Raw genomic sequence first — 23,658 nt, 5'->3', positions numbered from 1 at the left:
TGCGACCCTGAGACGGACGCGGTCCCGGGATGAACCCGAGGCCGCAATACGCGTTCAGATCGTCAATGCTCAATGTGTTCTGCAATTCACATTAAATCACGCAGCTTGCTGCGTCCTTCATCGACTCGCGAGCCGAGTGATCCACCGCCAAGAGCCATCGTTTGTTTGTTTGCTTTTCGCTCTTCGATTCCTAACCTCGATTCGCCATCCGGCTGAAAAAATCGCGTGACGCCGAGCGGGTCGCGGTCGCAACAAATAGTGCGACAAGCCCGCGCACCGCATGAAGCCTTCGGGCACTCGACGCCGACAAAACAAGTTCCTGATCGCGGGGCGGCGGACGCGCCGAGGCACGTCGCCGTCCCGGTGTTTGCTCTTTCGCTCTTCGATTTTTTTTCTCGCGCTAATGATCCTTCCGCAGGTTCACCTACGGAAACCTTGTTACGACTTTTACTTCCTCTAAGTAATCAAGTTAGATCGTCTTTTCGGGCCAAGACCCAACCGTCGCCAGTCGAGCACGGGCCCAATCGGAGGACCTCACTAAACCATTCAATCGGTAGTAGCGACGGGCGGTGTGTACAAAGGGCAGGGACGTAATCAACGCGAGCTAATGACTCGCGCTTACTGGGAATTCCTCGTTCAAGCGAAATAATTTCAATTCTCTATCCCTAGCACGACCGGGGTTCATCGGGTTACCCAGACCTATCGGCCAAGGCGAACACACGTTGATCCGGTCAGTGTAGCGCGCGTGCGGCCCCGAACATCTAAGGGCATCACAGACCTGTTATTGCTCAATCTCGTGTGGCTAAACGCCACTAGTCCCTCTAAGAAGTTAAACGCCGGCCGGGAAGGCCGCGTAACTATTTAGCAAGCCAGAGTCTCGTTCGTTATCGGAATTAACCAGACAAATCGCTCCACCAACTAAGAACGGCCATGCACCACCACCCACAGAATCATGAAAGAGCTCTCAATCTGTCAATCCTCGCTGTGTCCGGGCCGGGTGAGATTTCCCGTGTTGAGTCAAATTAAGCCGCAGGCTCCACTACTGGTGGTGCCCTTCCGTCAATTCCTTAGTTTCAGCTTTGCAACCATACTTCCCCCGGAACCCAAAGACTTTGGTTTCCCGCAAGCTGCCGGAGAGGTCGTCAAAATAACGCCCCCCGATCGCTAGTTGGCATCGTTTATAGTCAGAACTAGGACGGTATCTGATCGTCTTTGAACCTCTGACTTTCGCTCTTGATTAAAGAAAACATTCTTGGCAAATGCTTTCGCAGTCGTTCGTCTTGCGCCGATCCAAGAATTTCACCTCTAACGGCACAGTACGAATGCCCCCGTCCGTCCCTCTTAATCATTACCTCGCGCTCCGAAAACCAACAAAAAAGAACCGAGGTCCTATTTCATTATTCCATGCAACACTATCCAGGCGAAGCGCCTGCTTTGAACACTCTAATTTTTTCAAGGTAAACGTCCCGGCCGCCGCCGACACTCAGTCAAGAGCACCGACGGAAAACCGGAGGTAAAGCCAGAACGAACAGTGCACGCCTTGCGCCGGCCGAACGCCTGCGCCCAAAATCCAACTACGAGCTTTTTAACCGCAACAACTTAAATATACACTTTTGGAGCTGGAATTACCGCGGCTGCTGGCACCAGACTTGCCCTCCAATGGATACTCGTTAAAATTTTTACAGTGTACTCATTCCAATTACAGGGCCTCGTTAGAGTCCTGTATCGTTATTTTTCGTCACTACCTCCCCGCGTCGGGAATGGGTAATTTGCGCGCCTGCTGCCTTCCTTGGATGTGGTAGCCGTTTCTCAGGCTCCCTCTCCGGAATCGAACCCTGATTCCCCGTTACCCGTAAGAACCTCGGTAGGCAAATACCGTACCGACGAAAGTTGATAGGGCAGACACTTGAATGATCCGTCGCCGGTGCAAGACCGTGCGATCAGCAAAGTTATCCCGAGTCGCCAACAAGACGAGCCGAAGCCCGGCAGGTTTTTGATATGATAAAGGCGCGCCTCTCGCAAGGTCGGCGCTTTTTGCATGTATTAGCTCTAGAATTACCACAGTTATCCAAGTAAAATTTACGATCAAATGAATCACGACTGATTTAATGACCCATTCGCAGTTTTACCGTACGCAAGTTCGTACTGAGACATGCATGGCTTAATCTTTGAGACAAGCATATGACTACTGGCAGGATCAACCATGTAACTATCGGCCGACAAAATACGCGAACGGAGTCTTTCGCTTTCCCCGTCGCGGTATCGCACTGTATTACTCAATCACTATTTTTGCTTAGCTCCTCAAACCCGGCGTAAGCCGCGATCTGGACGCCGTCGACACCGGCCAGACGCCCTTTCGGGCGAAGCCGCGCGCGGGCTGCGTTTGCATACAACACCAGGAACGCCCAACAAAAGCGAACCGAGAAAACCGTCACTTGCGTGCGCACCGGCCACCGCAACTACGGCCCGAGGCCGTGGTCGCGCGCCGAAACACAAACTCGTATTTGCTACTTAATTTTTTCCGTCTAACGTTCAGAGCTTCGCTACTAGCTACGACGCCTTCGCGGGTCAGCATCAAGTCTGCCCAAAAGCGCACATCGCCTGCACGACACCACATCGTTTTGTCACCAAATACCTTCAACCGACAACCGCATCGCCAATTTGCTCATTTCGCCACAACGACGTCTTCCCTCATAGTATACAGGGAAGCTGGTTTCGCGACAAAGGTAGCAAACTTGTCGAATTTCGACAATTTTCCAAAACGTGCGTTTCTGTGCGGGAAATTGTTCATCGGGTGTCGGCCGATGTCGTGCGTCTTTGTCCGGGCGATTTTCGAAAGTCGCCGGACTTGTGTTTTTTACACGCGCGCCGGTGGGCTGGTCTCGCGACAAAGGTAGCAAACATGTCGATTTCGACAATTTTCCAAAACGTGCGTTTCTGTGCGGGAAATTGTTCATCGGGCGTCGGCCGATGTCGTGCGTCTTTGTCCGGGCGATTTTCGAAAGTCGCCGGACTTGTGTTTTTTACGCGCGCGCCGGTGGGCTGGTCTCGCGACAAAGGTAGCAAACATGTCGAATTTCGACAATTTTCCAAAACGTGAGTTTCGGTGCGGGAAATTGTTCATCGGGCGTCGGCCGATGTCGTGCGTCTTTGTCCGGGCGATTTTCGAAAGTCGCCGGACTTGTGTTTTTTACGCGCGCGCCGGTGGGCTGGTCTCGCGACAAAGGTAGCAAACATGTCGATTTCGACAATTTTCCAAAACGTGCGTTTCTGTGCGGGAAATTGTTCATCGGGCGTCGGCCGATGTCGTGCGTCTTTGTCCGGGCGATTTTCGAAAGTCGCCGGACTTGTGTTTTTTACGCGCGCGCCGGTGGGCTGGTCTCGCGACAAAGGTAGCAAACATGTCGAATTTCGACAATTTTCCAAAACGTGCGTTTCTGTGCGGGAAATTGTTCATCGGGCGTCGGCCGATGTCGTGCGTCTTTGTCCGGACGATTTTCGAAAGTCGCCGGACTTGTGTTTTTCACGCGCGCGCCGGTGGGCTGGTCTCGCGACAAAGGTAGCAAACATGTCGAATTTCGACAATTTTCCAAAACGTGCGTTTCTGTGCGGGAAATTGTTCATCGGGCGTCGGCCGATGTCGTGCGTCTTTGTCCGGCCGATTTTCAAAAGTCGCCGGACTTGTGTTTTTCACGCGCGCGCCGGTGGGCTGGTCTCGCGACAAAGGTAGCAAACATGTCGAATTTCGACAATTTTCCAAAACGTGCGTTTCTGTGCGGGAAATTGTTCATCGGGCGTCGGCCGATGTCGTGCGTCTTTGTCCGGGCGATTTTCGAAAGTCGCCGGACTTGTGTTTTTTATGCGCGCGCCGGTAGGCTGGTCTTGCGACAAAGGTAGAAAACTTGCCGAATTTCGACAATTTTCGAAAACGTCCGTTTCTGTGCGGGAAATTGTTCATCGGGCGTCGGCCGATGTCGTGCATATTTGTCCGGGCGATTCTCGAAGGCCGCTTGACTTGTGTTTTTTACGCGCGCGCCGGTGGGCTGGTCTCGCGACAAAGGTAGCAAACTTGCCGAATGTCGACAAATTTCGAAAACGTCCGTTTCTGTGGGGGGAATTGTTCATCGGGCGTCGGCCGATGTCGTGCGTCTTTGTCCGGGCGATTCTCGAAAGTCGCCGGACTTGTGTTTTCTCCGCGCGCGCCGGTGGGCTGATCTCGCGACACAGAGGTAGAAAACTTGCCGAATTTCGACAATTTTTGAAAACGTCCGTTTCTGTGCGGGAAATTGTTCATCGGGCGTCGGCCGATGTCGTGCGTCTTTGTCCGGGCCATTCTCGAAGTTCGCCGGACTTGTGTTTTTCCACGCGCGCCGGTGGGCTGGTCTCGCGACACAGAGGTAGCAAACTTGCCGAATTTCGACAATTTTCGAAAACGTCCGTTTCTGTGCGGGGAATTGTTCATCGGGCGTCGGCCGATGTCGTGCGTCTTTGTCCGGGCGATTTTCGAAGGTCGCTTGACTTTTGTTTTTTACGCACGCGCCGGTGGGCTGGTCTCGCGACAAAGGTAGAAAACTTGCCGAATTTCGACAATTTTCGAAAACGTCTGTTTCTGTGCGGGAAATTGTTCATCGGGCGTTGGCCGATGTCGTGCATATTTGTCCGGGCGATTCTCGAAGGCCGCATGACTTGTGTTTTTTACGCGCGCGCCGGTGGGCTGGTCTCGCGACAAAGGTAGCAAACTTGCCGAATGTCGACAAATTTCGAAAACGTCCGTTTCTGTGGGGGGAATTGTTCATCGGGCGTCGGCCGATGTCGTGCGTCTTTGTCCGGGCGATTTTCGAAGATCGCCGGACTTGTGTTTTCTCCGCGCGCGCCGGTGGGCTGGTCTCGCGACACAGAGGTAGAAAACTTGCCGAATTTCGACAATTTTGGAAAACGTCCGTTTCTGTGCGGGATATTGTTCATCGGGCGTCGGCCGATGTCGTGCGTCTTTGTCCGGACCATTCTCGAAGTTCGCCGGACTTGTGTTTTTCCGCGCGCGCCGGTGGGCTGGTCTCGCGACACAGAGGTAGAAAACTTGCCGAATTTCGACAATTTTCGAAAACGTCCGTTTCTGTGCGGGGAATTGTTCATCGGGCGTCGGCCGATGTCGTGCGTCTTTGTCCGGGCGATTTTCGAAGGTCGCTTGACTTTTGTTTTTTACGCACGCGCCGGTGGGCTGGTCTCGCGACAAAGGTAGAAAACTTGCCGAATTTCGACAATTTTCGAAAACGTCCGTTTCTGTGCGGAAAATTGTTCATCGGGCGTCGGCCGATGTCGTGCATATTTGTCCGAGCGATTCTCGAAGGCCGCTTGACTTGTGTTTTTTACGCGCGCGCCGGTAGGCTGGTCTCGCGACAAAGGTAGCAAACTTGCCGAATGTCGACAAATTTCGAAAACGTCCGTTTCTGTGGGGGGAATTGTTCATCGGGCGTCGTCCGATGTCGTGCGTCTTTGTCCGGGCGATTCTCGAAGGTCGCCGGAATTGTGTTTTTTCTGCTCGCGCCGGTGGGCTGGTCTCGCGACACAGAGGTAGCAAACTTGCCGAATTTCGACAATTTTTGAAAACGTCCGTTTCTGTGCGGGAAATTTTTCATCGGGCGTCGGCCGATGTCGTGCGTCTTTGTCCGGGCCATTCTCGAAGTTCGACGGACTTGTGTTTTTCCGCGCGCGCCGGTGGGCTGGTCTCGCAACACAGAGGTAGAAAACTTGCCGAATTTCGACAATTTTCGAAAACGTCCGTTTCTGTGCGGGGAATTGTTCATCGGGCGTCGGCCGATGTCGTGCGTCTTTGTCCGGGCGATTTTCGAAGGTTGCTTGACTTTTGTTTTTTACGCACGCGCCGGTGGGCTGGTCTCGCGACAAAGGTAGAAAACTTGCCGAATTTCGACAATTTTCGAAAACGTCCGTTTCTGTGCGGGAAATTGTTCATCGGGCGTCGGCCGATGTCGTGCGTCTTTGTCCGGGCCATTCTCGAAGGTCGTCGGACTTGTGTTTTTTATGCACTCGCCGGTAGGCTGGTCTCGCGACAAAAGTAGCAAACTTGCCGAATTTCGACAATTTTCAAAAACTTCCGTTTCAATGCGGAAAATTGTTCATCGGGCGTCGGCCGATGTCGTGCATATTTGTCCGGGCGATTCTCGAAGGCCGCTTGACTTGTGTTTTTTACGCGCGCGCCGGTAGGCTGGTCTCGCGACAAAGGTAGCAAACTTGCCGAACGTCGACAAATTTCGAAAACGTCCGTTTCTGTGGGGGGAATTGTTCATCGGGCGTCGGCCGATGTCGTGCGTCTTTGTCCGGGCGATTCTCGAAGGTCGCCGGAATTGTGTTTTTTCTGCTCGCGCCGGTGGGCTGGTCTCGCGACACAGAGGTAGCAGACTTGCCGAATTTCGACAATTTTTGAAAACGTCCGTTTCTGTGCGGGAAATTTTTCATCGGGCGTCGGCCGATGTCGTGCGTCTTTGTCCGGGCCATTCTCGAAGTTCGACGGACTTGTGTTTTTCCGCGCGCGCCGGTGGGCTGGTCTCGCGACACAGAGGTAGCAAACTTGCCGAATTTTGACAATTTTCGAAAACGTCCGTTTCTGTGCGGGGAATTGTTCATCGGGCGTCGGCCGATGTCGTGCGTCTTTGTCCGGGCCATTCTCGAAGTTCGTCGGACTTGTGTTTTTTACGCGCGTGCCGGTGGGCTGGTCTCGCGAATCAGAGGTAGAAAACTTGCCGAATCTCGACAATTTTCGAAAACTTCCGTTTCTGTGCGGGGAATTGTTCATCGGGCGTCGGCCGATGTCGTACGTCTTTGTCCGGGCGATTCTCGAAAGTCGTCGGACTTGTGTTTTTTACGCGCGCGCCGGTGGGCTGGTCTCGCGACACAGAGGTAGCAAACTTGCCGAATTTCGACAATTTTCGAAAACGTCCGTTTCTGTGCGGGAAATTTTTCATCGGGCGTCGGCCGATGTCGTGCGTCTTTGTCCGGGCCATTCTCGAAGTTCGACGGACTTGTGTTTTTCCGCGCGCGCCGGTGGGCTGGTCTCGCGACACAGAGGTAGCAAACTTGCCGAATTTTGACAATTTTCGAAAACGTCCGTTTCTGTGCGGGGAATTGTTCATCGGGCGTCGGCCGATGTCGTGCGTCTTTGTCCGGGCCATTCTCGAAGGTCGTCGGACTTGTGTTTTTTACGCGCGTGCCGGTGGGCTGGTCTCGCGAATCAGAGGTAGAAAACTTGCCGAATCTCGACAATTTTCGAAAACGTCCGTTTCTGTGCGGGGAATTGTTCATCGGGCGTCGGCCGATGTCGTGCGTCTTTGTCCGGGCCATTCTCGAAGTTCGACGGACTTGTGTTTTTCCGCGCGCGCCGGTGGGCTGGTCTCGCGACACAGAGGTAGCAAACTTGCCGAATTTTGACAATTTTCGAAAACGTCCGTTTCTGTGCGGGGAATTGTTCATCGGGCGTCGGCCGATGTCGTGCGTCTTTGTCCGGGCCATTCTCGAAGGTCGTCGGACTTGTGTTTTTTACGCGCGTGCCGGTGGGCTGGTCTCGCGAATCAGAGGTAGAAAACTTGCCGAATCTCGACAATTTTCGAAAACGTCCGTTTCTGTGCGGGAAATTTTTCATCGGGCGTCGGCCGATGTCGTGCGTCTTTGTCCGGGCCATTCTCGAAGTTCGACGGACTTGTGTTTTTCCGCGCGCGCCGGTGGGCTGGTCTCGCGACACAGAGGTAGCAAACTTGCCGAATTTTGACAATTTTCGAAAACGTCCGTTTCTGTGCGGGGAATTGTTCATCGGGCGTCGGCCGATGTCGTGCGTCTTTGTCCGGGCCATTCTCGAAGTTCGTCGGACTTGTGTTTTTTACGCGCGTGCCGGTGGGCTGGTCTCGCGAATCAGAGGTAGAAAACTTGCCGAATCTCGACAATTTTCGAAAACTTCCGTTTCTGTGCGGGGAATTGTTCATCGGGCGTCGGCCGATGTCGTACGTCTTTGTCCGGGCGATTCTCGAAAGTCGTCGGACTTGTGTTTTTTACGCGCGCGCCGGTGGGCTGGTCTCGCGACACAGAGGTAGCAAACTTGCCGAATTTCGACAATTTTCGAAAACGTCCGTTTCTGTGCGGGAAATTTTTCATCGGGCGTCGGCCGATGTCGTGCGTCTTTGTCCGGGCCATTCTCGAAGTTCGACGGACTTGTGTTTTTCCGCGCGCGCCGGTGGGCTGGTCTCGCGACACAGAGGTAGCAAACTTGCCGAATTTTGACAATTTTCGAAAACGTCCGTTTCTGTGCGGGGAATTGTTCATCGGGCGTCGGCCGATGTCGTGCGTCTTTGTCCGGGCCATTCTCGAAGGTCGTCGGACTTGTGTTTTTTACGCGCGTGCCGGTGGGCTGGTCTCGCGAATCAGAGGTAGAAAACTTGCCGAATCTCGACAATTTTCGAAAACGTCCGTTTCTGTGCGGGGAATTGTTCATCGGGCGTCGGCCGATGTCGTACGTCTTTGTCCGGGCGATTCTCGAAAGTCGTCGGACTTGTGTTTTTTACGCGCGCGCCGGTGGGCTGGTCTCGCGACACAGAGGTAGCAAACTTGCCGAATTTCGACAATTTTTGAAAACGTCCGTTTCTGTGCGGGAAATTTTTCATCGGGCGTCGGCCGATGTCGTGCGTCTTTGTCCGGGCCATTCTCGAAGTTCGACGGACTTGTGTTTTTCCGCGCGCGCCGGTGGGCTGGTCTCGCGACACAGAGGTAGCAAACTTGCCGAATTTTGACAATTTTCGAAAACGTCCGTTTCTGTTGCGGAAATTGTTCATCGGGCGTCGGCCGATGTCGTGCGTCTTTGTCCGGGCCATTCTCGAAGGTCGTCGGACTTGTGTTTTTTACGCGCGTGCCGGTGGGCTGGTCTCGCGACACAGAGGTAGAAAACTTGCCGAATTTCGACAATTTTCGAAAACGTCCGTTTCTGAGCGGGGAATTGTTCATCGGGCGTCGTCCGATGTCGTACGTCTTTGTCCGGGCGATTCTCGAAAGTCGTCGGACTTGTGTTTTTTCCGCGCGCGCCGGTGGGCTGGTCTCGCGACACAGAGGTAGCAAACTTGCCGAATTTCGACAATTTTCAAAAACTTCCGTTTCAATGCGGAAAATTGTTCATCGGGCGTCGGCCGATGTCGTGCATATTTGTCCCGGCGATTCTCGAAGGCCGCTTGACTTGTGTTTTTTACGCGCGCGCCGGTAGGCTGGTCTCGCGACAAAAGTAGCAAACTTGCCGAATGTCGACAAATTTCGAAAAAAATTTTGCCGGTCTTTGTCCGGGCCATTCTCGAAGTTCGACGGACTTGTGTTTTTCCGCGCGCGCCGGTGGGCTGGTCTCGCGACACAGAGGTAGAAAACTTGCCGAATTTCGACAATTTTCGAAAACGTCCGTTTCTGTGCGGGGAATTGTTCATCGGGCGTCGGCCGATGTCGTGCGTCTTTGTCCGGGCGATTTTCGAAGGTTGCTTGACTTTTGTTTTTTACGCACGCGCCGGTGGGCTGGTCTCGCGACAAAGGTCGAAAACTTGCCGAATTTCGACAATTTTCGAAAACGTCCGTTTCTGTGCGGGAAATTGTTCATCGGGCGTCGGCCGATGTCGTGCGTCTTTGTCCGGGCCATTCTCGAAGGTCGTCGGACTTGTGTTTTTTACGCGCGTGCCGGTGGGCTGGTCTCGCGACACAGAGGTAGAAAACTTGCCGAATTTCGACAATTTTCGAAAACGTTCGTTTTTGTGCGTGGAATTGTTCATCGGGCGTCGGCCGATATCGTGCGTCTTTGTCCGGGCCATTCTCGAAGGTCGTCGGACTTGTGTTTTTTATGCACGCGCCGGTAGGCTGGTCTCGCGACAAAAGTAGCAAACTTGCCGAATTTCGACAATTTTCAAAAACTTCCGTTTCAATGCGGAAAATTGTTCATCGGGCGTCGGCCGATGTCGTGCATATTTGTCCGGGCGATTCTCGAAGGCCGCTTGACTTGTGTTTTTTACGCGCGCGCCGGTAGGCTGGTCTCGCGACAAAGGTAGCAAACTTGCCGAACGTCGACAAATTTCGAAAACGTCCGTTTCTGTGGGGGGAATTGTTCATCGGGCGTCGGCCGATGTCGTGCGTCTTTGTCCGGGCGATTCTCGAAGGTCGCCGGAATTGTGTTTTTTCTGCTCGCGCCGGTGGGCTGGTCTCGCGACACAGAGGTAGCAAACTTGCCGAATTTCGACAATTTTTGAAAACGTCCGTTTCTGTGCGGGAAATTTTTCATCGGGCGTCGGCCGATGTCGTGCGTCTTTGTCCGGGCCATTCTCGAAGTTCGACGGACTTGTGTTTTTCCGCGCGCGCCGGTGGGCTGGTCTCGCGACACAGAGGTAGCAAACTTGCCGAATTTTGACAATTTTCGAAAACGTCCGTTTCTGTGCGGGGAATTGTTCATCGGGCGTCGGCCGATGTCGTGCGTCTTTTTCTGGGCGATTTTCGAAAGTCGCCGGACTTGTGTTTTTCACGCGCGCGCCGGTGGGCTGGTCTCGCGACAAAGGTAGCAAACATGTCGAATTTCGACAATTTTCTAAAACGTGCGTTTCTGTGCGGGAAATTGTTCATCGGGCGTCGGCCGATGTCGTGCGTCTTTGTCCGGGCGATTTTCGAAAGTCGCCGGACTTGTGTTTTTTATGCGCGCGCCGGTAGGCTGGTCTTGCGACAAAGGTAGAAAACTTGCCGAATTTCGACAATTTTCGAAAACGTCCGTTTCTGTGCGGGAAATTGTTCATCGGGCGTCGGCCGATGTCGTGCATATTTGTCCGGGCGATTCTCGAAGGCCGCTTGACTTGTGTTTTTTACGCGCGCGCCGGTGGGCTGGTCTCGCGACAAAGGTAGCAAACTTGCCGAATGTCGACAAATTTCGAAAACGTCCGTTTCTGTGGGGGGAATTGTTCATCGGGCGTCGGCCGATGTCGTGCGTCTTTGTCCGGGCGATTCTCGAAAGTCGCCGGACTTGTGTTTTCTCCGCGCGCGCCGGTGGGCTGATCTCGCGACACAGAGGTAGAAAACTTGCCGAATTTCGACAATTTTTGAAAACGTCCGTTTCTGTGCGGGAAATTGTTCATCGGGCGTCGGCCGATGTCGTGCGTCTTTGTCCGGGCCATTCTCGAAGTTCGCCGGACTTGTGTTTTTCCACGCGCGCCGGTGGGCTGGTCTCGCGACACAGAGGTAGCAAACTTGCCGAATTTCGACAATTTTCGAAAACGTCCGTTTCTGTGCGGGGAATTGTTCATCGGGCGTCGGCCGATGTCGTGCGTCTTTGTCCGGGCGATTTTCGAAGGTCGCTTGACTTTTGTTTTTTACGCACGCGCCGGTGGGCTGGTCTCGCGACAAAGGTAGAAAACTTGCCGAATTTCGACAATTTTCGAAAACGTCCGTTTCTGTGCGGGAAAATGTTCATCGGGCGTTGGCCGATGTCGTGCATATTTGTCCGGGCGATTCTCGAAGGCCGCATGACTTGTGTTTTTTACGCGCGCGCCGGTGGGCTGGTCTCGCGACAAAGGTAGCAAACTTGCCGAATGTCGACAAATTTCGAAAACGTCCGTTTCTGTGGGGGGAATTGTTCATCGGGCGTCGGCCGATGTCGTGCGTCTTTGTCCGGGCGATTCTCGAAGATCGCCGGACTTGTGTTTTCTCCGCGCGCGCCGGTGGGCTGGTCTCGCGATACAGAGGTAGAAAACTTGCCGAATTTCGACAATTTTGGAAAACGTCCGTTTCTGTGCGGGATATTGTTCATCGGGCGTCGGCCGATGTCGTGCGTCTTTGTCCGGACCATTCTCGAAGTTCGCCGGACTTGTGTTTTTCCGCGCGCGCCGGTGGGCTGGTCTCGCGACACAGAGGTAGAAAACTTGCCGAATTTCGACAATTTTCGAAAACGTCCGTTTCTGTGCGGGGAATTGTTCATCGGGCGTCGGCCGATGTCGTGCGTCTTTGTCCGGGCGATTTTCGAAGGTCGCTTGACTTTTGTTTTTTACGCACGCGCCGGTGGGCTGGTCTCGCAACAAAGGTAGAAAACTTGCCGAATTTCGACAATTTTCGAAAACGTCCGTTTCTGTGCGGAAAATTGTTCATCGGGCGTCGGCCGATGTCGTGCATATTTGTCCGAGCGATTCTCGAAGGCCGCTTGACTTGTGTTTTTTACGCGCGCGCCGGTAGGCTGGTCTCGCGACAAAGGTAGCAAACTTGCCGAATGTCGACAAATTTCGAAAACGTCCGTTTCTGTGGGGGGAATTGTTCATCGGGCGTCGTCCGATGTCGTGCGTCTTTGTCCGGGCGATTCTCGAAGGTCGCCGGAATTGTGTTTTTTCTGCTCGCGCCGGTGGGCTGGTCTCGCGACACAGAGGTAGCAAACTTGCCGAATTTCGACAATTTTTGAAAACGTCCATTTCTGTGCGGGAAATTTTTCATCGGGCGTCGGCCGATGTCGTGCGTCTTTGTCCGGGCCATTCTCGAAGTTCGACGGACTTGTGTTTTTCCGCGCGCGCCGGTGGGCTGGTCTCGCGACACAGAGCTAGCAAACTTGCCGAATTTTGACAATTTTCGAAAACGTCCGTTTCTGTGCGGGGAATTGTTCATCGGGCGTCGGCCGATGTCGTGCGTCTTTGTCCGGGCCATTCTCGAAGGTCGTCGGACTTGTGTTTTTTACGCGCGTGCCGGTGGGCTGGTCTCGCGAATCAGAGGTAGAAAACTTGCCGAATCTCGACAATTTTTGAAAACGTCCGTTTCTGTGCGGGGAATTGTTCATCGGGCGTCGGCCGATGTCGTACGTCTTTGTCCGGGCGATTCTCGAAAGTCGTCGGACTTGTGTTTTTTACGCGCGCGCCGGTGGGCTGGTCTCGCGACACAGAGGTAGCAAACTTGCCGAATTTCGACAATTTTCGAAAACGTCCGTTTCTCTGCGGGAAATTGTTCATCGGGCGTAGGTCGATGTCGTGCGTCTTTGTCCGGGCGATTCTCGAAGTTCGCCGGACTTGTGTTTTTCCGCGCGCGCCGGTGGGCTGGTCTCGCGACACAGAGGTAGAAAACTTGACGAACTTCGACAATTTTCGAAAACGTCCGTTTCTGTGCGGGAAATTGTTCATCGGGCGTCGGCCGATGTCGTGCGTCTTTGTCCGGGCCATTCTCGAAGGTCGTCGGACTTGTGTTTTTTACGCGCGTGCCGGTGGGCTGGTCTCGCGACACAGAGGTAGAAAACTTGCCGAATTTCGACAATTTTCGAAAACGTCCGTTTCTGAGCGGGGAATTGTTCATCGGGCGTCGTCCGATGTCGTACGTCTTTGTCCGGGCGATTCTCGAAAGTCGTCGGACTTGTGTTTTTTCCGCGCGCGCCGGTGGGCTGGTCTCGCGACACAGAGGTAGCAAACTTGCCGAATTTCGACAATTTTCAAAAACTTCCGTTTCAATGCGGAAAATTGTTCATCGGGCGTCGGCCGATGTCGTGCATATTTGTCCGGGCGATTCTCGAAGGCCGCTTGACTTGTGTTTTTTACGCGCGCGCCGGTAGGCTGGTCTCGCGACAAAAGTAGCAAACTTGCCGAATGTCGACAAATTTCGAAAAAAATTTTGCCGGTCTTTGTCCGGGCCATTCTCGAAGTTCGACGGACTTGTGTTTTTCCGCGCGCGCCGGTGGGCTGGTCTCGCGACACAGAGGTAGAAAACTTGCCGAATTTCGACAATTTTCGAAAACGTCCGTTTCTGTGCGGGGAATTGTTCATCGGGCGTCGGCCGATGTCGTGCGTCTTTGTCCGGGCGATTTTCGAAGGTTGCTTGACTTTTGTTTTTTACGCACGCGCCGGTGGGCTGGTCTCGCGACAAAGGTAGAAAACTTGCCGAATTTCGACAATTTTCGAAAACGTCCGTTTCTGTGCGGAAAATTGTTCATCGGGCGTCGGCCGATGTCGTGCATATTTGTCCGAGCGATTCTCGAAGGCCGCTTGACTTGTGTTTTTTACGCGCGCGCCGGTAGGCTGGTCTCGCGACAAAGGTAGCAAACTTGCCGAATGTCGACAAATTTCGAAAACGTCCGTTTCTGTGGGGGGAATTGTTCATCGGGCGTCGTCCGATGTCGTGCGTCTTTGTCCGGGCGATTCTCGAAGGTCGCCGGAATTGTGTTTTTTCTGCTCGCGCCGGTGGGCTGGTCTCGCGACACAGAGGTAGCAAACTTGCCGAATTTCGACAATTTTTGAAAACGTCCGTTTCTGTGCGGGAAATTTTTCATCGGGCGTCGGCCGATGTCGTGCGTCTTTGTCCGGGCCATTCTCGAAGTTCGACGGACTTGTGTTTTTCCGCGCGCGCCGGTGGGCTGGTCTCGCGACACAGAGGTAGCAAACTTGCCGAATTTTGACAATTTTCGAAAACGTCCGTTTCTGTGCGGGGAATTGTTCATCGGGCGTCGGCCGATGTCGTGCGTCTTTGTCCGGGCCATTCTCGAAGGTCGTCGGACTTGTGTTTTTTACGCGCGTGCCGGTGGGCTGGTCTCGCGAATCAGAGGTAGAAAACTTGCCGAATCTCGACAATTTTCGAAAACGTCCGTTTCTGTGCGGGGAATTGTTCATCGGGCGTCGGCCGATGTCGTACGTCTTTGTCCGGGCGATTCTCGAAAGTCGTCGGACTTGTGTTTTTTACGCGCGCGCCGGTGGGCTGGTCTCGCGACACAGAGGTAGCAAACTTGCCGAATTTCGACAATTTTCGAAAACGTCCGTTTCTCTGCGGGAAATTGTTCATCGGGCGTAGGTCGATGTCGTGCGTCTTTGTCCGGGCCATTCTCGAAGTTCGCCGGACTTGTGTTTTTCCGCGCGCGCCGGTGGGCTGGTCTCGCGACACAGAGGTAGAAAACTTGACGAACTTCGCCAATTTTCGAAAACGTCCGTTTCTGTTCGGGGAATTGTTCATCGGGCGTCAGCCGATGTCGTGCGTCTTTGTCCGGGCGATTCTCGAAGGTCGCTCGACTTGTGTTTTTTACGCGCGCGCCGGTGGGCTGGTCTTGCGACAAAGGTAGAAAACTTGCCGAATTTCGACAATTTTCGAAAACGTCCGTTTCTGTGCGGGAAATTGTTCATCGGGCGTCGGCCGATGTCGTGCGTCTTTGTCCGGGCGATTCTCGAAGGTCACTCGACTTGTGTTTTTTACGCGCGCGCCGGTGGGCTGGTCTTGCGACAAAGGTAGAAAACTTGCCGAATTTCGAAAATTTTCGAAAACGGCCGTTTCTGTGCGGGAAATTGTTCATCGGGCGTCGGCCGATGTCGTGCGTCTTTTTCCGGGCCATTCTCGAAGGTCGTCGGACTTGTGTTTTTTCCGCGCGTGCCGGTGGGCTGGTCTCGCGACACAGAGGTAGAAAACTTGCCGAATTTCGACAATTTTCGAAAACGTCCGTTTCTGTGCGGGGAATTGTTCATCGGGCGTCGGCCGATGTCGAGCGTCTTTGTCCGGGCGATTCTCGAAGGTCGTCGGACTTGTGTTTTTTACGCGCGCGCCGGTGGGCTGGTCTCGCGACACAGAGGTAGCAAACTTGCCGAATTTCGACAATTATTGAAAACGTCCGTTTCTCTGCGAGAAATTGTTCAGCGGGCGTCGGCCGATGTCGTGCGTCTTTGTCCGGGCCATTCTCGAAGTTCGCCGGACTTGTGTTTTCTCCGCGCGCGCCGGTGGGCTGGTCTCGCGACACAGAGGTAGCAAACTTGCCGAATTTCGACAATTTTTGAAAACGTCCGTTTCTGTGCGGGAAATTGTTCATCGGGCGTCGGCCGATGTCGTGCGTCTTTGTCCGGGCCATTCTCGAAGTTCGCCGGACTTGTGTTTTTCCGGGCGCGCCGGTGGGCTGGTCTCGCGACACAGAGGTAGAAAACTTGACGAACTTCGACAATTTTCGAAAACGTCCGTTTCTGTGCGGGAAATTGTTCATCGAGCGTCGGCCGATGTCGTGCGTCTTTGTCCGGGCCATTCTCGAAGGTCGTCGGACTTGTGTTTTTTACGCGCGTGCCGGTGGGCTGGTCTCGCGACACAGAGGTAGAAAACTTGCCGAATTTCGACAATTTTCGAAAACGTCCGTTTCTGTTCGGGGAATTGTTCATCGGGCGTCGGCCGATGTCGTGCGTCTTTGTCCGGGCGATTCTCGAAGGTCGTCGGACTTGTGTTTTTTATGCGCGCGCCGGTAGGCTGGTCTTGCGACAAAGGTAGCAAACTTGCCGAATTTCGACAATTTTCAAAAACTTCCGTTTCAATGCGGAAAATTGTTCATCGGGCGTCGGCCGATGTCGTGCATATTTGTCCGGGCGATTCTCGAAGACCGCTTGACTTGTGTTTTTTACGCGCGCGCCGGTGGGCTGGTCTCGCGACAAAGGTAGCAAACTTGCCGAATGTTGACAAATTTCGAAAACGTCCGTTTCTGTGGGGGGAATTGTTCATCGGGCGTCGGCCGATGTCGTGCGTCTTTGTCCGGGCGATTTTCGAAGGTCGCCGGACTTGTGTTTTTTCTGCGCGCGCCGGTGGGCTGGTCTCGCGACACAGAGGTAGCAAACTTGCCGAATTTCGACAATTTTTGAAAACGTCCGTTTCTGTGCGGGAAATTTTTCATCGGGCGTCGGCCGATGTCGTGCGTCTTTGTCCGGGCCATTCTCGAAGGTCGTCGGACTTGTGTTTTTTACGCGCGTGCCGTTGGGCTGGTCTCGCGAATCAGAGGTAGAAAACTTGCCGAATTTCGACAATTTTCAAAAACGTCCGTTTCCGTGCGGGGAATTGTTCATCGGGCGTCGGCCGATGTCGTACGTCTTTGTCCGGGCGATTCTCGAAAGTCGTCGGACTTGTGTTTTTTACGCGCTCGCCGGTGGGCTGGTCTCGCGACACAGAGGTAGCAAACTTGCCGAATTTCGACAATTTTCGAAAACGTCCGTTTCTCTGCGGGAAATTGTTCATCGGGCGTAGGCCGATGTCGTGCGTCTTTGTCCGGGCCATTCTCGAAGTTCGCCGGACTTGTGTTTTTCCGGGGGCGCCGGTGGGCTGGTCTCGCGACACAGAGGTAGAAAACTTGACGAACTTCGACAATTTTCGAAAACGTCCGTTTCTGTGCGGGAAATTGTTCATCGAGCGTCGGCCGATGTCGTGCGTCTTTGTCCGGGCCATTCTCGAAGGTCGTCGGACTTGTGTTTTTTACGCGCGTGCCGGTGGGCTGGTCTCGCGACACAGAGGTAGAAAACTTGCCGAATTTCGACAATTTTCGAAAACGTCCGTTTCTGTTCGGGGAATTGTTCATCGGGCGTCGGCCGATGTCGTGCGTCTTTGTCCGGGCGATTCTCGAAGGTCGTCGGACTTGTGTTTTTTATGCGCGCGCCGGTAGGCTGGTCTTGCGACAAAGGTAGCAAACTTGCCGAATTTCGACAATTTTCAAAAACTTCCGTTTCAATGCGGAAAATTGTTCATCGGGCGTCGGCCGATGTCGTGCATATTTGTCCGGGCGATTCTCGAAGGCCGCTTGACTTGTGTTTTTTACGCGCGCGCCGGTGGGCTGGTCTCGCGACAAAGGTAGCAAACTTGCCGAATGTTGACAAATTTCGAAAACGTCCGTTTCTGTGGGGGGAATTGTTCATCGGGCGTCGGCCGATGTCGTGCGTCTTTGTCCGGGCGATTTTCGAAGGTCGCCGGACTTGTGTTTTTTCTGCGCGCGCCGGTGGGCTGGTCTCGCGACACAGAGGTAGCAAACTTGCCGAATTTCGACAATTTTTGAAAACGTCCGTTTCTGTGCGGGAAATTTTTCATCGGGCGTCGGCCGATGTCGTGCGTCTTTGTCCGGGCCATTCTCGAAGGTCGTCGGACTTGTGTTTTTTACGCGCGTGCCGTTGGGCTGGTCTCGCGAATCAGAGGTAGAAAACTTGCCGAATTTCGACAATTTTCAAAAACGTCCGTTTCTGTGCGGGGAATTGTTCATCGGGCGTCGGCCGATGTCGTACGTCTTTGTCCGGGCGATTCTCGAAAGTCGTCGGACTTGTGTTTTTTACGCGCTCGCCGGACAATTTTCGAAAACGGCCGTTTCTGTGCGAGAAATTGTTCATCGGGCGTCGGCCGATGTCGTGCGTCTTTGTCCGGGCGATTCTCGAAGGTCGCTCGACTTGTGTTTTTTACGCGCGCGCCGGTGGGCTGGTCTCGCGACACAGAGGTAGAAAACTTGCCGAATTTCGACAATTTTCGAAAACGTCCGTTTCTGTGCGGGGAATTGTTCATCGGGCGTCGGCCGATGTCGAGCGTCTTTGTCCGGGCGATTCTCGAAGGTCGTCGGACTTGTGTTTTTTACGCGCGCGCCGGTGGGCTGGTCTCGCGACACAGAGGTAGCAAACTTGCCGAATTTCGACAATTTTTGAAAACGTCCGTTTCTGTGCGGGAAATTGTTCATCGGGCTTTGGCCGATGTCGTGCGTCTTTGTCCGGGCGATTCTCGAAAGTCGTCGGACTTGTGTTTTTTACGCGCGCGCCGGTGGGCTGGTCTCGCGACACAGAGGTAGCAAACTTGCCGAATTTCGACAATTTTCGAAAACGTCCGTTTCTCTGCGGGAAATTGTTCATCGGGCGTAGGCCGATGTCGTGCGTCTTTGTCCGGGCCATTCTCGAAGTTCGCCGGACTTGTGTTTTTCCGCGCGCGCCGGTGGGCTGGTCTCGCGACACAGAGGTAGCAAACTTGCCGAATTTCGACAATTTTTGAAAACGTCCGTTTCTGTGCGGGAAATTTTTCATCGGGCGTCGGCCGATGTCGTGCGTCTTTGTCCGGGCCATTCTCGAAGGTCGTCGGACTTGTGTTTTTTACGCGCGTGCCGGTGGGCTGGTCTCGCGAATCAGAGGTAGAAAACTTGCCGAATTTCGACAATTTTCAAAAACGTCCGTTTCTGTGCGGGGAATTGTTCATCGGGCGTCGGCCGATGTCGTACGTCTTTGTCCGGGCGATTCTCGAAAGTCGTCGAACTTGTGTTTTTTACGCGCTCGCCGGACAATTTTCGAAAACGGCCGTTTCTGTGCGAGAAATTGTTCATCGGGCGTCGGCCGATGTCGTGCGTCTTTGTCCGGGCGATTCTCGAAGGTCGCTCGACTTGTGTTTTTTACGCGCGCGCCGGTGGGCTGGTCTTGCGACAAAGGTAGAAAACTTGCCGAATTTCGACAATTTTCGAAAACGGCCGTTTCTGTGCGGGAAATTGTTCATCGGGCGTCGGCCGATGTCGTGCGTCTTTTTTCGGGCCATTCTCGAAGGTCGTCGGACTTGTGTTTTTTCCGCGCGCGCCGGTGGGCTGGTCTCGCGACACAGAGGTAGAAAACTTGCCGAATTTCGACAATTTTCGAAAACGTCCGTTTCTGTGCGGGGAATTGTTCATCGGGCGTCGGCCGATGTCGAGCGTCTTTGTCCGGGCGATTCTCGAAGGTCGTCGGACTTGTGTTTTTTACGCGCGCGCCGGTGGGCTGGTCTCGCGACACAGAGGTAGCAAACTTGCCGAATTTCGACAATTTTTGAAAACGTCCGTTTCTGTGCGGGAAATTGTTCATCGGGCTTCGGCCGATGTCGTGCGTCTTTGTCCGGGCGATTCTCGAAAGTCGTCGGAGTTGTGTTTTTTACGCGCGCGCCAGTGGGCTGGTCTCGCGACACAGAGGTAGCAAACTTGCCGAATTTCGACAATTTTCGAAAACGTCCGTTTCTCTGCGGGAAATTGTTCATCGGGCGTAGGCCGATGTCGTGCGTCTTTGTCCGGGCCATTCTCGAAGTTCGCCGGACTTGTGTTTTTCCGCGCGCGCCGGTGGGCTGGTCTCGCGACACAGAGGTAGCAAACTTGCCGAATTTCGACAATTTTTGAAAACGTCCGTTTCTGTGCGGGAAATTTTTCATCGGGCGTCGGCCGATGTCGTGCGTCTTTGTCCGGGCCATTCTCGAAGGTCGTCGGACTTGTGTTTTTTACGCGCGTGCCGGTGGGCTGGTCTCGCGAATCAGAGGTAGAAAACTTGCCGAATTTCGACAATTTTCAAAAACGTCCGTTTCAATGCGGAAAATTGTTCATCGGGCGTCGGCCGATGTCGTGCATATTTGTCCGGGCGATTCTCGAAGGCCGCTTGACTTGTGTTTTTTACGCGCGCGCCGGTGGGCTGGTCTCGCGACAAAGGTAGCAAACTTGCCGAATGTTGACAAATTTCGAAAACGTCCGTTTCTGTGGGGGGAATTGTTCATCGGGCGTCGGCCGATGTCGTGCGTCTTTGTCCGGGCGATTTTCGAAGGTCGCCGGACTTGTGTTTTTTCTGCGCGCGCCGGTGGGCTGGTCTCGCGACACAGAGGTAGCAAACTTGCCGAATTTCGACAATTTTTGAAAACGTCCGTTTCTGTGCGGGAAATTTTTCATCGGGCGTCGGCCGATGTCGTGCGTCTTTGTCCGGGCCATTCTCGAAGGTCGTCGGACTTGTGTTTTTTACGCGCGTGCCGTTGGGCTGGTCTCGCGAATCAGAGGTAGAAAACTTGCCGAATTTCGACAATTTTCAAAAACGTCCGTTTCTGTGCGGGGAATTGTTCATCGGGCGTCGGCCGATGTCGTACGTCTTTGTCCGGGCGATTCTCGAAAGTCGTCGGACTTGTGTTTTTTACGCGCTCGCCGGACAATTTTCGAAAACGGCCGTTTCTGTGCGAGAAATTGTTCATCGGGCGTCGGCCGATGTCGTGCGTCTTTGTCCGGGCGATTCTCGAAGGTCGCTCGACTTGTGTTTTTTACGCGCGCGCCGGTGGGCTGGTCTCGCGACACAGAGGTAGAAAACTTGCCGAATTTCGACAATTTTCGAAAACGTCCGTTTCTGTGCGGGGAATTGTTCATCGGGCGTCGGCCGATGTCGAGCGTCTTTGTCCGGGCGATTCTCGAAGGTCGTCGGACTTGTGTTTTTTACGCGCGCGCCGGTGGGCTGGTCTCGCGACACAGAGGTAGCAAACTTGCCGAATTTCGACAATTTTTGAAAACGTCCGTTTCTGTGCGGGAAATTGTTCATCGGGCTTTGGCCGATGTCGTGCGTCTTTGTCCGGGCGATTCTCGAAAGTCGTCGGACTTGTGTTTTTTACGCGCGCGCCGGTGGGCTGGTCTCGCGACACAGAGGTAGCAAACTTGCCGAATTTCGACAATTTTCGAAAACGTCCGTTTCTCTGCGGGAAATTGTTCATCGGGCGTAGGCCGATGTCGTGCGTCTTTGTCCGGGCCATTCTCGAAGTTCGCCGGACTTGTGTTTTTCCGCGCGCGCCGGTGGGCTGGTCTCGCGACACAGAGGTAGCAAACTTGCCGAATTTCGACAATTTTTGAAAACGTCCGTTTCTGTGCGGGAAATTTTTCATCGGGCGTCGGCCGATGTCGTGCGTCTTTGTCCGGGCCATTCTCGAAGGTCGTCGGACTTGTGTTTTTTACGCGCGTGCCGGTGGGCTGGTCTCGCGAATCAGAGGTAGAAAACTTGCCGAATTTCGACAATTTTCAAAAACGTCCGTTTCTGTGCGGGGAATTGTTCATCGGGCGTCGGCCGATGTCGTACGTCTTTGTCCGGGCGATTCTCGAAAGTCGTCGAACTTGTGTTTTTTACGCGCTCGCCGGACAATTTTCGAAAACGGCCGTTTCTGTGCGAGAAATTGTTCATCGGGCGTCGGCCGATGTCGTGCGTCTTTGTCCGGGCGATTCTCGAAGGTCGCTCGACTTGTGTTTTTTACGCGCGCGCCGGTGGGCTGGTCTTGCGACAAAGGTAGAAAACTTGCCGAATTTCGACAATTTTCGAAAACGGCCGTTTCTGTGCGGGAAATTGTTCATCGGGCGTCGGCCGATGTCGTGCGTCTTTTTTCGGGCCATTCTCGAAGGTCGTCGGACTTGTGTTTTTTCCGCGCGCGCCGGTGGGCTGGTCTCGCGACACAGAGGTAGAAAACTTGCCGAATTTCGACAATTTTCGAAAACGTCCGTTTCTGTGCGGGGAATTGTTCATCGGGCGTCGGCCGATGTCGAGCGTCTTTGTCCGGGCGATTCTCGAAGGTCGTCGGACTTGTGTTTTTTACGCGCGCGCCGGTGGGCTGGTCTCGCGACACAGAGGTAGCAAACTTGCCGAATTTCGACAATTTTTGAAAACGTCCGTTTCTGTGCGGGAAATTGTTCATCGGGCTTCGGCCGATGTCGTGCGTCTTTGTCCGGGCGATTCTCGAAAGTCGTCGGAGTTGTGTTTTTTACGCGCGCGCCAGTGGGCTGGTCTCGCGACACAGAGGTAGCAAACTTGCCGAATTTCGACAATTTTCGAAAACGTCCGTTTCTCTGCGGGAAATTGTTCATCGGGCGTAGGCCGATGTCGTGCGTCTTTGTCCGGGCCATTCTCGAAGTTCGCCGGACTTGTGTTTTTCCGCGCGCGCCGGTGGGCTGGTCTCGCGACACAGAGGTAGCAAACTTGCCGAATTTCGACAATTTTTGAAAACGTCCGTTTCTGTGCGGGAAATTTTTCATCGGGCGTCGGCCGATGTCGTGCGTCTTTGTCCGGGCCATTCTCGAAGGTCGTCGGACTTGTGTTTTTTACGCGCGTGCCGGTGGGCTGGTCTCGCGAATCAGAGGTAGAAAACTTGCCGAATTTCGACAATTTTCAAAAACGTCCGTTTCTGTGCGGGGAATTGTTCATCGGGCGTCGGCCGATGTCGTACGTCTTTGTCCGGGCGATTCTCGAAAGTCGTCGGACTTGTGTTTTTTACGCGCTCGCCGGACAATTTTCGAAAACGGCCGTTTCTGTGCGAGAAATTGTTCATCGGGCGTCGGCCGATGTCGTGCGTCTTTGTCCGGGCGATTCTCGAAGGTCGCTCGACTTGTGTTTTTTACGCGCGCGCCGGTGGGCTGGTCTTGCGACAAAGGTAGAAAACTTGCCGAATTTCGACAATTTTCGAAAACGGCCGTTTCTGTGCGGGAAATTGTTCATCGGGCGTCGGCCGATGTCGTGCGTCTTTTTTCGGGCCATTCTCGAAGGTCGTCGGACTTGTGTTTTTTCCGCGCGCGCTGGTGGGCTGGTTTCGCGACACAGAGGTAGCAAACTTGCCGAATTTCGACAATTTTTGAAAACGTCCGTTTCTGTGCGGGAAATTGTTCATCGGGCTTCGGCCGATGTCGTGCGTCTTTGTCCGGGCGATTCTCGAAAGTCGTCGGACTTGTGTTTTTTACGCGCGCGCCAGTGGGCTGGTCTCGCGACACAGAGGTAGCAAACTTGCCGAATTTCGACAATTTTCGAAAACGTCCGTTTCTCTGCGGGAAATTGTTCATCGGGCGTAGGCCGATGTCGTGCGTCTTTGTCCGGGCCATTCTCGAAGTTCGCCGGACTTGTGTTTTTCCGCGCGCGCCGGTGGGGTGGTCTCGCGACACAGAGGTAGCAAACTTGCCGAATTTCGACAATTTTTGAAAACGTCCGTTTCTGTGCGGGAAATTTTACATCGGGCGTCGGCCGATGTCGTGCGTCTTTGTCCGGGCCATTCTCGAAGGTCGTCGGACTTGTGTTTTTTACGCGCGTGCCGGTGGGCTGGTCTCGCGAATCAGAGGTAGAAAACTTGCCGAATTTCGACAATTTTCAAAAACGTCCGTTTCTG

General features: G+C 53.8%; 2 non-coding genes across 2 annotated transcripts; both read right to left on the bottom strand.

Annotated features, from left to right (window-relative positions):
- Nucleotides 1-2: 2 nt before the first annotated feature.
- Nucleotides 3-156, bottom strand: LOC145751691 (5.8S ribosomal RNA). The gene has a single exon (XR_014283752.1). It is a non-coding gene; the product is annotated as a 5.8S ribosomal RNA (ribosomal RNA).
- A 245-nt stretch (nucleotides 157-401) lies between these two features.
- LOC145751700 (small subunit ribosomal RNA) lies at nucleotides 402-2,208 on the bottom strand. The gene has a single exon (XR_014283760.1). It is a non-coding gene; the product is annotated as a small subunit ribosomal RNA (ribosomal RNA).
- Nucleotides 2,209-23,658: the final 21,450 nt, after the last annotated feature.

The sequence above is a fragment of the Corella eumyota genome, chromosome 4 (assembly GCF_963082875.1).
Source record: "Corella eumyota chromosome 4, kaCorEumy4.1, whole genome shotgun sequence".
Classification (NCBI taxonomy): Eukaryota; Metazoa; Chordata; class Ascidiacea; order Phlebobranchia; family Corellidae; genus Corella; species Corella eumyota.
The sequence above is the reverse complement of the archived record's forward strand: the minus strand, read 5'-3'. Positions and strand labels throughout refer to the sequence as shown.